General features: G+C 48.2%; 1 protein-coding gene across 3 annotated transcripts in view; it reads left to right on the top strand.

The window, feature by feature from the left end:
- Positions 1–14,953, top strand: part of USP54 (ubiquitin specific peptidase 54) — a 204,447-nt gene that overhangs the window by 46,319 nt on the left and 143,175 nt on the right. The window contains exon 1 of one of the 3 annotated variants that reach the window (XM_019497156.2): positions 11,308–11,379. The exons of the other annotated variants lie outside the window; for them this stretch is intronic. The gene's annotated coding sequence lies outside the window, so the exon portion shown is untranslated. Of the gene's footprint in view, positions 1–11,307; positions 11,380–14,953 lie in introns of those variants that run through there. 3 annotated transcript variants of the gene reach the window in all.

Here is a 14,953-nt window from a genome sequence, read left to right as displayed (position 1 = left end):
TAGAACAAGAAACTAGAACAAAGATTAAATATAATGGTGCCCCACACTGTGAAGAACATGGGGTTGAACTGTAATAAGATTCATGAGTGTGTGACTTGGCTATCAACAGAGTGAATGCATAACTATATTGGTTTACTAGAATGCATACATTTATTGGTTCAGTTTAGTAATGGGCTGTGCAGGAAATGAGGTGGAAGGCAGTGCAATAGCCTAGAGGAGAACAAGGCTGAGAATAGGGAAAGACAATAGCTGAGCAGTCAGAAGTGACTTCCAGGTTCCAGCAGATTACACAGCTGTCTTACCAATGCTGAGAGCCTAGTGATCAATAAGACACTAAACAGGGTGGATACAAATATTAAACAAATGAAAAAAAAATCCAATTTCTGATTTTGGTTGAAATACAATCCAGTGTAATATATGTTAAAATAAACCTATTTAAATTTGAATTTGAAAATACGACAGCTTAGTTCATGTATAAATAGAATATAATTTGTTTTAAATGAATGCAGTAGTTTTAAAGCCAAAGTTTTAAAGAAAATCAAACCACTGAACTGATGGAAGTTATTTGTTAAGCAACTGAAACTAGAATTTAGAATTTGTTGAAATGCTAACCTATCTTTTGACAGCTGGTGGAGAGAAAATATTTCCTTCATTTCTGTCTATTCTTCCGGGTCAGTTCAATGATTAACTTATTCACAGTTGAAAAACTGATTGAGAAGTGAAGAAGCACAGAAGCGTGTTTTCCTCTTCCAATCTATGAATAAAGACTGTATATGAGAGAATGAGAGCCTTAAAATGAATGAGAGTCATAAAATCTTGATTAAGAAAATCATGACAAAAACCAAGGAGCTTAGTTTAAAATATGCACTCTGTTTAGATTTGTTAGTTTTTTTGGCAAAACTGTTTGAACATCTTTTTTTTCTTTATAAATCCAGTACATTTCAAGTTAACTTTATTTAACAAATAAACAGATTTTGAATGTTGTCTTTGTGCATTGAGTTTGTTTCTATCCAAATGGAGCCCGACACAAATTATGGATACAAAAATTAGTTCTCACACTGTAAATAAATAATGCATTATTCAACACTTTCTAATGTAATACGTATTTACTGTTAAATAGCTGAGTATATGTGTAATTGTTTAAATAAATATTTATAAATATGGAGCATCCTCCTGGCTACCTAAAGAAGCAGATTATGCCAACTGCTCTCATTAGAAACATAACAGTGGAATAGAAAAAATGCAAAACACAGTCTTTTTAAATCCATACAGTCTGACACCCAAATGGTTACAAGGACCTCCTTGCAAAAAGGGACAGGAGTGAGGAGGTTAGCACCTCCCAGAGAAAAGCTGCTGATGAAGATACTGAAAGCTTCAGAAACTCCTGCAAGTTGTTCTGTTCCTCCCAATGTAGATTTAGGGATGGGCACGTGGGTAAAGTGTAACTTGAAAGGAAAGAGTAAAGTTTAGGTAAGATCAGTTACTCAGGCTTTTATTTTAACCTTCTTCCCAGCTTGACACATACATTTGGTTGAATAAACAATATGGTTATTTAAAGACATAATTTTAATCATTTGTTGGGCACAGGCACCTGGAGGGAAGCTGTGTGTATGGTTTTTAAGATGTCAGTTACAGTTGGGGTCTGTCAGTGGTTAGAAAATTGCAGGGCTTGAGTTAGTGATTGAGTTTGACCGAGTGGCAGAACTCTGAAGTTCCAGCTAAGGAAGGATGAAAACAATTAAACCAATCACTGAAGGACTGTAGAGGTTGGTTTTAGGACAAAGTTTGTCCTGTAACTAGGACATAGGCCAAAATGTTATCTTATTTCCTGCTCTGAATTATGTAGTTTAAGAAAAATAATAAGTTTTGAAGGCTGGCACTGTTGGTAGTGTAATTAATTTTGTTCACTACTTTGTGTGTCCCAAAAAAAAAAACAAAACTTGTCTAGAATAAAATCACTGAGGAAAAAGCAATGTCAGGTGAAAAGGTAAAGGAAACTGGGGAGTTTCATAGTTGGTAGGGTCAGAAGGGACCTGAGCAGATCATCAAGTCCAACCCCCTGCTATGGCAGGAAAGAGTACTGGGGTCAAATGACGCCCGCAAGGTGTTCATCCAGCCTCCTTTTAAAGACCCCCAGGGTAGGAGCCAGTACCACTTCTCTTGGAAGTTGGTTCCAATCCTAGCTGCCCTGACAGTGAAGTAGCGCCTCCTGATATCTAGCCTGAATCTACTCTGCCATCTTGTGACCATTATTTCTTGTCACTCCTGGTAGTGCTCGGGGGAAGAGGGACTCTCCCAATGCCTGCTGGTCCCCCCTGACTAGTTTGTAAACGGCCACTAGATCCCCCCTCAGCCTTCTGTTGTGGAGGCTGAACAGGTGAGAACTAAGCTCCTGCATGGAAATGGAGTGTGGCAGCTGCTGCTCCTATCTATTTGTGACTTCTCAGTTTGGATGAGAGATTACTGTTAAACTTTGAAAAACATTATGATAACAAAGTAAAACAATCCCTAGCCCTTAATCTTATAAAGGAAGTACTATACAAAAGAAGATCATTATTGCTATCCCCATTTTGCACACAGAGAAACTGAGGCAAGTACAGGTGAAGTGACGCAAGTTAGATAACATGGCTGTGGGTGGGGCCAGTGGGATGCCAACCCACCCCTCTCCTTTGCACATATCTCCCTTGCAGCTCTACTGCAGCCCACTGGTAGAGAATCGGTGTATTAGGGGTAACTGCAATGAGTACTTGATATGCCACAGAAATTAATCTTTCTGTGGCAGTGTTTCTATTAAAAATTGAGATAGAATTACAGGAAAGTGGAGAGATTTTGCTATTTGAAGTATGTGTATAATGCCCATCATATCAGTATATTATTTCTAAATTGCCTCCCAAATTATGTATCCAAACAGTATCACTGAATGCAGTCACTGTAACTGGGGGACTAAACTTCTCTACAAGGTCCTGTTTGTTCTAAAAAGCCCCGTGTCAGAAAACTGCAGAGAACCCAGTATCTTGACAGGGTGAAGGACTGGATTGACCTGGACTGTGAGGGTAGTTTTTACATTCCAACCTGGACATTCTGGCTGCTAAATCTCTCCTGAATTAGGCTGTGGGTATCTTAAAGACCCTTGCTTCCAGCTCTGGTTCTGTCTCACCACTGAGATGAATGTTAGGAGCCCTTCTCTAAGTAGTGAAGATTTAGCATTGTGGTATGTCATCTGGTTCAGGGCACTTGTAAACAACATGATGTTATAAATCCAAGCAGTAATTAGTCTGCACTGGAGTTCCCAAAGTTAAGACTGACACTGATCAGTTATTAAGAACACTGGGGAAAGCTTTGGGAAGTGTCCACTGTAGATAAGGCTCATAAGCAGGGATCCAGGATTTTTGTTTGCTGAAGAAAAATGTAGATTTTCTCCTTCAAAGGAGAAAAATGCAGGAAACAGGCAGAGTTCCAGCCTGCTTGGGGCTGGGGAGAGCAGGACACAGGGGGCTCCATGCTCACGTGTGCGTGCACACTTGGGGCTATGCATGGGGGTGCACGTGCACCCCCTGAGTGTGGTGGTGCGCCCCCTACGAAAAGGTCTGCAGGCACTCACCGCTCGCCACCATCTCCCCCTATCCCCCTCCAGCCACTGACAGTGCCAGTGGCACCTGCAAGAGTTCCTGCTTCCTGCTGCCACTGTGCCCCTCCAGCTGCTGTGCCTCCCCAGTCACCAGGGGCATGCGTTGTTTATGGTGCACACACGCATGTGGCAGCCAGGCAGTGTTGGAGAGCAGATCCTACAGCTCCCTCCAGGTAAGTTGATGGGGTGGGGGGGGCACAATTGATGTTGGGGGGCACATACCCCCCCAAGTTTGTGCCCACAATGGGGTGTGGGGCTGCAGCTGGGCCAGACCAGCTCCAGGCAGGAGCTGCCTCCGCAGCCTGGTGGGGCGCCCCCTGCCTGTCCAGCAGCAGGGTGGGCACAACTATGCACTGCTGCACCTTGCCACGGTGGCATGGCACTCTCTTGTGTTGGGTTTCACCCACTGGACCATGGAGGCATATCTTGCCTGGAGCTGGTCTGTTCAGGCTGCAACCCTGTGCTCTGCTGTGGCTGCAGAAATCTGGGGGAACATGTACCTCTCATGGTGCATGGCCTGTGCCCAAACATCCACCATCTTCCTTATATACTGGGGGCCTGGAAGTGGGGGGCACTGGCAGGGCTGGGGGTTGGGAGTGAGGGGAACTGGCAGGGCCAAGGGGCTGCAGGTCAGGAGCGAGGGACACTGGCATAGCTAGGGGGCCGTGGTTTAGTAGTGAAGGGCACTGGCAGGGCTGTGGGGGCTGGAGGTTGGGGGGAGGGGGGCACCGACATGGGCAGGGCATTAGCATATCAGGGCAGCTTTGCACCACAAAGTGGCAGGAGTGGGGAAAGCTGCAGCTGGATGTGCATCCTGGTGAGTGAAGGGGGCAGGGGGAGCTGCCAAAATATATAGGAATTTAGAATGTATTTTATTACAATAAAGGGTTACAGCCTGATGATCATCTTCTGTGATTCATAGATTGTAAGGCTGGAAGGGACCTTGGAAGATCATTGGGTCCATCCCCCCGCACCAGGCAGGAAAGACAACTGGGGTCAGGTGACCCCAGAAGGTGACTGTCCAGTCTCTTCTTGAAAATTTCCAGGGTAGGTGATTGCACCACCTCTGGAGGGAGTTTATTCCACAGTCTGGAACCCCTAACTGTGAAGAAATTTTTCCTAATGTTGAGCCAGAAATGGTCTTCTAGGAGTTTGTGGCCATTACTCCTGGTTTTCCCCCAAGGGTGCCCTGGTGAACAGTTGTTCATCAAGCCCTTGATGTATTCCCCTGATGTAGTGGTAAGCTGCTACCAAGACCCCACTCAGCCTTCTCTTTTTCAGGCTGAAGAGTTCCAGGTCCCTCAGCCTTTGCTTGTATGGCTTGCCGTGCAAGTCTCTGATCATATGGGTGGTCTTTCTCTGGACTCTCTCTAGCTTAGCCATGTCCTTGTTAAAGTGTGGCACCCAGAACTGGATGCATTACTGCAGAAGTGGTCTTGCCAATGCTGAGTAGAGTGGAAGAATCACTTCCTTGGTTTTTCTAGAGATGCATCAATTGATGCATGCCAGAGTATTATTTGCCCTACTGGCTACAGTGTCGCACTGCTGGCTCATGTTCATATTGTGGTCAATTATTACCCCCAGATCCCTTTCATTTGTGGTGCTGGTCAGTTTGGCGCACTGCCAAGCCTGTAGATGTGTAGGGGATTATTTGTCCCCAGGTGGAGCAGTTTACATTTCTTGATTCATAGATTCATAGATGTTAGGGTCGGAAGGGACCTCAATAGATCATCGAGTCCGACCCCCTGCATAAGCAGGAAAGAGTGCTGGGTCTAGATGACCCCAGCTAGATACTCATCTAACCACCTCTTGAAGACCCCCAGGGTAGGGGAGAGCACCACCTCCCTTGGGAGCCCGTTCCAGACCTTGGCCACTCGAACTGTGAAGAAGTTCTTCCTAATGTCCAATCTAAATCTGCTCTCTGCTAGCTTGTGGCCATTGTTTCTTGTAACCCCCGGGGGCGCCTTGGTGAATAAATCCTCACCAATTCCCTTCTGTGCCCCCGTGATGAACTTATAGGCAGCCACAAGGTCTCCTCTCAACCTTCTCTTGCGGAGGCTGAAAAGGTCCAGTTTCTCTAGTCTCTCCTCGTAGGGCTTGGTCTGCAGGCCCTTGACCAGATGAGCTGCCCTTCTCTGGACCCTCTCCAGGTTATCCGCATCCTTCTTGAAGTGTGGCACCCAGAATTGCACGCAGTACTCCAACTGTGGTCTGACCAGCGCCCGATAGAGGGGAAGTATCACCTCCTTGGACCTATTCGTCATGCATATGTTGATGCACGATAAAGTGCCATTGGCTTTTTTGATGGCTTTGTCACACTGCCGACTCATGTTCATCTTGGAGTCCACTAGGACTCCAAGATCCCTTTCCACCTCTGTGCCACCCAGCAGGTCATTCCCTAGGCTGTAGGTGTGCTGGACATTTTTCCTCCCTAGGTGCAGCACTTTGCATTTCTTCTTGTTGAACTGCATCCTGTTGTTTTCTGCCCACTTGTCCAACCTATCCAGGTCTGCCTGCAGCTGTTCCCTGCCCTCCGGCGTGTCCACATCTCCCCATAGCTTTGTGTCATCTGCAAACTTGGACAGAGTACATTTCACTCCCTCGTCCAAGTCACTGATGAAGACATTAAAGAGTATAGGTCCAAGGACCGAGCCCTGCAGGACCCCACTGCCCACACCCTTCCCAGGTCGAGACCGACCCATCCACCACGACTCTCTGGGTGCGACCCTCTAGCCAATTTGCCACCCACCGGACTGTGTAGTCTTCCACGTCACAGCCTCTTAACTTGTTCACCAGTATGGGGTGGGATACCGTATCAAAGGCCTTCCTGAAGTCTAAGTATACGACATCCACCCCTCCTCCTGTGTCCAGGCGTTTCGTAACCTGGTCATAGAAAGAGACTAGATTGGTCAGGCACGATCTGCCCGCCACAAACCCGTGCTGGTTTCCCCTCAGCATAATTTGCCCTGCTGGGCTCTCACAAATGTGAGCCTTGATAATTTTTTCAAAGACTTTACCAAGGATGGAGGTGAGACTGACTGGCCTATAGTTGCCTGGGTCCTCCTTCCTCCCCTTTTTGAAAATGGGGACCACGTCAGCCCTTTTCCAGTCCTCCAGGACTTGGCCTGTGCGCCATGAGCGTTCGAATATTCTCGCCAGTGGCTCTGCAGTGATGTTGGCCAGTGCCTTCAGTACCCTCGGATGGAGCTCATCCGGGCCTGCCGACTTAAAGGCATCCAGTTCTTCCAAGTGACTCTGCACCATCTCAGGATCTACGCATGGAAGTCTGGCGCCTTGCTGCTGCCTCTCTACAACCCCAGTGAGAGACTTGTCGTGTCCCTCACTTAGGAACACTGAGGCAAAGAACTCGTTGAGGAGTTCAGCCGTGTCCCCCCTGTCTGTCACCAATTGTTTCTGCCCATTTAGCAGGGGTCGTATTCCTCCCTGGGCCTTCCTTTTACTCCCTATATATCTAAAAAACAATTTCTTGTTGTCTTTTACTTGGGTTGCCATCCTCAGCTCCATGGTAGCTTTGGCCCGCCTAACTGCCTCCCTACAAGCACGAGCAGAGGAGGTATATTCGTCTTTAGTGATCTCACCTTGTTTCCACTTTTTATGTGCTTCCCTTTTGGCCCTTAGGCTGCCCTGGATTTCTCTGGTCAGCCATGGAAGCCTCCTGGCCCCTTTCCGTCTTTTGCCTCGCTTGGGGATCGTCTTGCTTTGTGCCCGAAGGATCGTTTCCTTAAGGCACAGCCACTCTTCTTGGGCTCCCATCCCTTCAAAACTCCTACTCTGCAGTGCATCCTTGACTAATCGCCTGAGTTCATTGAGATCAGCTTTCCTAAAGTCTAGCACTTTCACCCTACTAGTTACCTTACCCACTCAACGTCCTATGTTGAATTCTATTATTAGGTGATCACTGTCCCCGAAATGGCTACCGATCTGGAGGTCCCCTACCATGTCATCCCCTGTTGCCAATACCAGATCCAGTATGGCATTCCCCCTAGTGGGACCATGTACCTCCTGTGTCAGGTAGAGGTCCTGTACACAGGTTAGAAACCTGCGTGAGCGGTGGGACTTTGCTGTCTGCGTCTCCCAGCAGATGTCCGGGTAGTTTAGGTCCCCCATGACTACTGCCTCTTTAGCTTTTATGGTCTCCGAGAGTTGCCTCAGGAGCCCCGCATCTATTTCTTCCCCTTGATGTGGGGGTCTGTAGCAGACCCCTACCACCAAATCCCTTTCTCCTTGCCCCCCATGTAGCCTAACCCACAATCCTTGTACTTCCTCAACCTTGGATTCTGTCTTGATGAGGGTTGATGTATATTGCTCACTGACATAAAGTGCAACCCCATACCGTTTCTTCCCCGACCTGTCCTTTCTGTGCAATCTATAGCCCTCAATATGTACCGCCCAGTCGTGGGATGAATCCCACCAGGTTTCTGTTAGCCCCACTAAGTCATAGGTGTTTAGTGCAAGCAGGAGCGCTAGTTCATCCTGCTTGTTCCCCATGCTCCTAGCATTAGTATATAGGCACTTGAGCCCTGCGACTGGTGCCTTTGCCGCCCCCCCGCTCCGAGTCCCAAGGGGCCCATTGTTTCTTACCTTCTTGTTTCTTACCTGTGCAGTAGTGCTGGTCTCCCCATGGCTTTCAGGTTTCCAATGCTCTCTTTCTTCAGGCTGGGCTGTCCTTGTGGGTGCCACATGGTTTGGTGGTCCACAGCTTCCCCTGCCCTCGTACTCCCCTCCCCCCGACGAGCCTAGTTTAAAGCCCGCCGGAGGAGATCTGCCAACCTAGAAGAAAACACACACTTAACTTTGGGGGACAGGTGAAGCCCATCCCAGCTGAGCATGTCCCTCGTTGTGATGTGCGGGTCATTGTCCAGGAAGCCGAAGTCTGCCTCGAGACACCACTGCCGAAGCCACCAGTTGGTTTCTCGGATGCAGTTCTCATGCTGTCTTCCTCGTCTGCTCACTGGTAGGATAGAAGAGAATACCACCTGTGCACCAAACTCCTTCAGCACGCCGCCCAGAGCACTGTAGTCCGCCATCAGGTGATCGGGGGTTCTCCTGGCCGCATCATTAGTATCCATATGGACTAGGACCATGGGGTAGTAATCGGTGGGCTTGATCCTGGCCTGGATTACCTCCATCACATCCTGAATCTTTGCTCCAGGGAGGCAGTATACCTCTCGTGCTGAGGGGTCCTGGCGACAGATGGGCCCTTCCGTACCTCTCAGGATGGAGTCGCCTATGATGAGCGCTCGTCGCCGCCTCCTCTGGGTCCTCGTGGATCTCTTGATCTGTTCGGAGTGTGAAGAATGTGGTGTTTCTTCTTGCCCAAGGGTTTCCTCCTCCCCTTCCATCTCCTGCAGGGTCGCCAGCGGTTGACCTTCATCTGGTTCTGATCCGCTCAACTTGCTAGCCTGTCTAGGCTCGCCTGTATCTGTAGCCTACCTTCAAGTGTGACCATGCTTCCCCATAACTTGATGTCCTCATGGCAAAACTGGGGAACTGTGGGCTCAACAACCTTACAGTCTGATGGCTTGGGAACTGGCTCCATGGTCAGACCCAGAGAGTGACTGTTGTTGGAACTGAGTCAGCATGGCATATAGTGACCAGTAGCATTCCTCAAGGACCAGTACTCTTTAATATATTAATTAATGACCTGGATTCAGGTGTCGGAAACAAACTGGCTAAGTTCATGGATGATACCAAACTGGGAAAGCACAGACACACTGGAGGATAGGCTGGAGAGTCAGGCCAACCTGGATAGGCTCGCAAGGTAGGCAGATACAAACATGATGACCTTCAACACAGCAAAATGGAAGGTGCTCCACCTTGGGAAGACTCCCCCCCCCCACCACCACCTATAAGCTCAAAAGTGCTTCACTCACTAGCACTATGTCTGAAAGAGACTTGGGGGTCATGATTGACCACAAGATGACTATGAGCCACCAATGCGGTGCCGCAGCTGGGAAAGCAAATAAAACCCTGGCTTGCATCTACCAATGCATCTCAAACAAGACCCAAGATGTCATTCTCCTGCTTTATTTGGCCTTGGTGAGGCCGCAGCTGGAGTACTGTATCCAATTCTGGACTCCACACTTTAAAAAGGATGTGGAGAAGCTCGAGAGAGAGTCCAGAGGAGAGCCATGCACATGATTAGAGGTCAAGAGAGCAGGCCATATGAGGAAAGGCTGAGATGCATGGGACTCTTCAGCTTAGCTAAGCATAGGCTCAGGGGGGACTTGGTGGCAGCCTATATCAGGTGTGTTCATCAGGACCTGGGAGAACGTCTGTTCACCAGGGCTCCCCCAGGGAAAACAAGGTCTAACAGTCGCAAACTGCTGGAAGACCATTTTAGACTGGACTTAAGGAAGAACTTCTTTACTGTCCGAGTCTCCAGAGTCTGGAATAAACTCCCCCCAGAAGTGGTGCAAACTCCTACTCAAGATGCGCTTGGATGATTATCTTGTTTGGGTCCTCTGATCCCAGTGGACTTCGGCAGGGACCTGAACCAGATGATCTCCTGACGTCCCTTCCAGCCCTAATGTCTTTGAAATCTATGAATAATGATTGATGCACTGGTAGGCTTCCAAATTGCCTTAAAATTCTAAATATATCAATAAAACATTGAGTTCAACTGATATCTATATACAGAGCTGTTCCTTGGGGGTGCGAATTGGGGCAATTGTCCCAGGCCCCGTGCTTTGTGGGACCCTGCAGACAGTGCTGTACAGGCCCCGCCAAGGGCACCACTACTTTATGCGGGTGCTGCAGCTTTGCGCTGTGGCCACTCGGCCCCCCCCCGAGATAGAACTATATATAGAGAGAGAGAGATACGTGTGTGTGTGTAGTGGTGTTTCATTTTAACTGCAGGAAAACAGGGATTTGGGGGGGGGGGGTTTAATCAGAGAAAACCAGGATCCTTGCTCATGAGACATATTAAGAAACTTTCAGCCTCTCAGTTGCATTATTTTACCACCTCCTCCGTCCCTTCATAAGCCCTGCATCAGATGGGAAGAGCCCTGCTTTTATCCGACACTATCCATGCAAAATGTCATGTGCCCACTTCAAATATTCTGGCAGGTTGCATTGGATCTGGGGTTGACTGGAAGAATTCAGCCTGCCAGCAGTATTCACTAAAGGTATTTAGGATCTGAAATATGCAAATGCTTTTAAGTAAGCTCCCAGACAGCAGGTACATTGTGAGGAATAGAACAGAAAGGCATGTTTAAGGGTGAAAACAATAGAGGTGGATAAAAGAGTAAATGGAGCTTAATTAAGAGAGTTGGAAAACCAAAAAAAGAAAACTTTTTCCATCTCAGAATCTGGAGCAGAAAAGATGGAAATGAACTGCTGTCTTTAGTGCATCCTTCGTCATGCAGCAGCACTAGATAATTAACCCGCATTTTAGCTGAAAATGAATTTTGCTGTGGCTCCTCTAAGGGAGCTTTTCTGTTCTGGCTCTGTGAGCATGGGGAAACTCAGACCAATTACAGGGATCACATTCCGCAGTGCTGGGAACAGAAAGGGAAGGGCGGGCAGGCTCTGGCTGTCACTTTAAAAAAAACAATGACCTGCCTGCTGGAGGAGGGGCAGTTTCCTGAGAATCAGGTGCATGTCTGGAGCGATGATGTCATCCTTCTAACTAGACCTGCCTGAGAGAGATGGATGCAGAGGAGGGAATGTTTTCCTAATAGCTGGTCTCCAGCTGGGAGGAGGATTAAACTGGCAGCTTAAGGCAGTTTGTAAGTATCAGAAATAGAACTATTGCTTAATTTTTTTCAAATGTGCAGCAGTGAACTGCAGATTGAAGGTGACATGCACAGCTTGTTTCTAAGTTGAAAATTGCAGATGGACAACAGAGGCTCATTGGGTTGATTCTTCTGATGCAGATATTGCCTACCTTTAAATGCTTCCTCTGTTGCTTCCTAATAAACTTTCCTGGCCAATATTATTGACCTCTTTCTGCAACAGTGAACAAGCTGGATCATTTTCTCAAGACATTCTGCCTGTTTCCTTCCATTTAAAGAACCAGGGTGATAACCTTTGCTTCTGGGAGAGCGTGGTAGTGTGTGGGAGAATATCTTCCTTATTGTAAATGCTTTAACTGATGTATATGAGATCCCAATAATGAGCTTTTCTTTCCAAACTCATATGATCTTTCTGTGTATGTGTGGTTTAATTCCTTATTTGTATTGCTTGTCATGCCTCTGACATGCCATTCTGGTTGTCTGCATATATCAGAGCACTGATTTTGAGAACAGTATCAAGTTGGAGGATGAAAGAAGCTGTGGAGTCATTGGTATGGTTTGTGGCTTTATTTATTGACGATGGAACTTATACCGTGGTTGAGTTGCTTCATTTTCTACCTCTGTCTGTTGAATAGTAGATATATTTGAACTTCTAAGGAATATGGGTGCACTTAAAACCCAGATGGTGTTTTCAGGTTTCAAGGTACTTCCTATGCTTTAAAAGGAGAATACAGGCCTATATATGGTACCCTTAACATTGACCTCTATACCCCTGGTTAGAAGCAGAAGTGACTGAGCTGGTGTCTATATCCACAGTGACCACAATATAACATGCAGATTAGCTCACGCTGTTGTGTGGTGTTCTTCACTCATACCTCCATATTTTAACAGGAGAATGGAGGGTTTTGTAGAAATGATACTTCTTCCTAAGCTGCATGTTGGTGTCTGGAAGGAGGAAAGGGGCTGTCTGATCTTATTGTAGTGCTTGAGAGCTGTATTTTTCATATTTTGATAGCACTAAGGCAAGCGTCGGCAATCATTTTGGGTAGAGGGCCACTTACCGAGTTTTGGCAAGTTGTTGAGGGCTGCATTGTAGTGCCTCCTCTTTGACAGGTGCCCCATCCCCTGGCTGCCATTTTGTGACTGGAAATCCTGCCCCCTAACCCCTGACCTTTGCCCCCAGAAGTCCCTCATTTTGCCTCTGGAAGTACTCTTTTCAACAAGGGGTTTTGCCCTCTCAGAAAAATACCAAATTATATTCTAAAAATCAACATCTACTACAACATTCATTAATTTGATTTCAAAAAATATTTTTGTCCTGATTTACATGCGTTTGTGTAGTATACATAGAGGTGATTGCACAATAGCTTAAAATGTTTTTTTCTTGTATATTGTGCAAGGAGTGGGGGGCATGGTGGAGTAGGTATAGGTTTGTGGGGGGGCTGTGGGGGAGGGTGTGTGGGGGGGCTTGTGGGGGGGTATGGATGTGGGGTGAAGGAGCATGGGGGGTGTGGATATGTGGGGTGTGGGTGAGTATGGGGTTTGTGGGGGCTGTGCATCTGGGGGAGGGTAGCTGTGGTGTGTGAGGGGTGGTTGGGTGTGGAGGTCTGCATGTATGGCAGTGCAAGGGGGGGTGCATGTGCATGGGCTGTGCATGTAGGACTCACCCCGCACACACACACACACTGTCCCTCCCTCATTATACACAAGCACACACACGCATATGCTGTCCCTCCCTCATTACACGCGCACGTTCACACACATACGCACACACACACTGTCCTTATTGCACATGTGCATGCATACACTGTCTTTGCCTCATTGAGCGTGGACACTCTGTCCCTCCCTAATTGTGCACACGCACACACTCTGTCCCACCCCCATTGCGCGCACCCACATGCATTCTGTCCCTCCTTCATTGCACCCACACACACGTTCTGTCCCTCCCTCATTGTGCGCATACATACACACGTATGCACGCATGCATGGACACACACTCTGTCCCTCCCTCACTGCATGTGCATACACTGTGAAAGAACTCCATTCCCAGCCTCCTTTTTTGTTTTGTTTTTTTTCTTTCCTCTTTCTTTGTCCTCTCACATGTCTGTCAACCTGGTTGCCCTGGGTTACTGCATATGTGACTAACTATTGTTTGGAGCTCTGACCTCATGACCTAGGGGCAGGGGCTTAAGCCCATGTCACTCCAATAGGTAACTGGGATGTTTTTCAAATTGATTGGCTGGCATTGAATGACACCTGTCCCTGACTGGGTACAGGTGGTGAGGTCAGAAGGGCTATTTAAAAGGTCCCCTCCAGGAAGAAGGAGGTTGGAGGTTTTAGAAATCACACAGAGAAGCGTGGACCTCCACAGCTGTCTCTCTCATACTCAGGATGAGGAAATGAATAACTTACCAGAAAGTTAACTAGGAACTTAGATTAATGTACTCTAGTCGCATATCAAAGGGCTACCAAGCCTCTCTGTTTGCTCAGGGTTATTCTTTTGATACTTGTCTGACTTGTACCCCTCCCCAAGCCTACCCTCTTTACCCAATAAAGCTATACACTATAGCAGGGGTTTTCAACTGGGGGTATGCATACCCCTGGGGGTACTTTGGAAGGCCCCAGGGGGTATGCAGTAGTAGTATGGAGAAGCCACCGGCACTTCCAGGTTTGCTGCTGCATGCCACGCCAGGGGACCCCTCCCTTCCCCTCACATTGACCGGCCACTGGGGGACCCCCCCACTGCCCACTTGTTGACTGGCCCCTGGGGGTACCCCAACCAAAAAAAAGGTTGAAAATCCCTGCACTATAGCAAGCTTTATGGTACATGCTTGAGAGGGATTGGGCACACCTTTATGCTCCCTTTGCTTGGCTGACAAAGGGAGGTTACTTTCCATGGTTCAGGTTAAAGGAAGAACCCCAAGATTTTGCAGAGTCAAGCACCCTCAAGGTCTACAAGGCCTGTGTACCCTGGGGGGTCACAGGGTCCAAACAAAGACCAGACCCTGGGTAGTGGCAGCGGTTACCCCAGGCTTGCGGGTGTGCTTCAGGAATGGGATCAGCCTGACGTAGGTGCCCCAGGAGAGGCAGTCAAGGCTTGGTTTTTGGTCAGGCACAGTGAGACGGGTGGCTCAGTGCAGGAGTGCCCCCTATTGGCCTGCCACACACACCCCCACACTCTGTCTCTCCCTCATTGCATGTGTGCTCATACACATACACGCACACAATCTGTCCCTTCCTCATTGCTCTCTCTGTTTACCCCTCCCTCCCTTCCCCATTACATGGATGCCCCCACCCCCTGCTTCTGGCCCAGGGGTACTGGCGCAGGCCCTGTGCTCCCACGGTCTGGTGATGCAGCTGGGAAACATGGTGCTGGAGCAGCCAGCGGGCAGGTGGTGGCAGGCAGGAAAGTGGAGAAATGACAGCTATAGGTAGGGAGCAAGTGGAAGCACAGGAGTGCAGTGCCAGTTGGGCGAAACTGCAGGTCCTGCGCTCAGTGTCCCAGGCCAGTGCTGGCAGGGCCCAGGGTGGGGTGGCAGGAGCGTGGGGCCTGGGCCGGCAGGGGCTC

The sequence above is a fragment of the Alligator mississippiensis genome, chromosome 6, assembly GCF_030867095.1.
Source record: "Alligator mississippiensis isolate rAllMis1 chromosome 6, rAllMis1, whole genome shotgun sequence".
In the NCBI taxonomy this organism is placed as follows: Eukaryota; Metazoa; Chordata; order Crocodylia; family Alligatoridae; genus Alligator; species Alligator mississippiensis.
The sequence above is the reverse complement of the archived record's forward strand: the minus strand, read 5'-3'. Positions and strand labels throughout refer to the sequence as shown.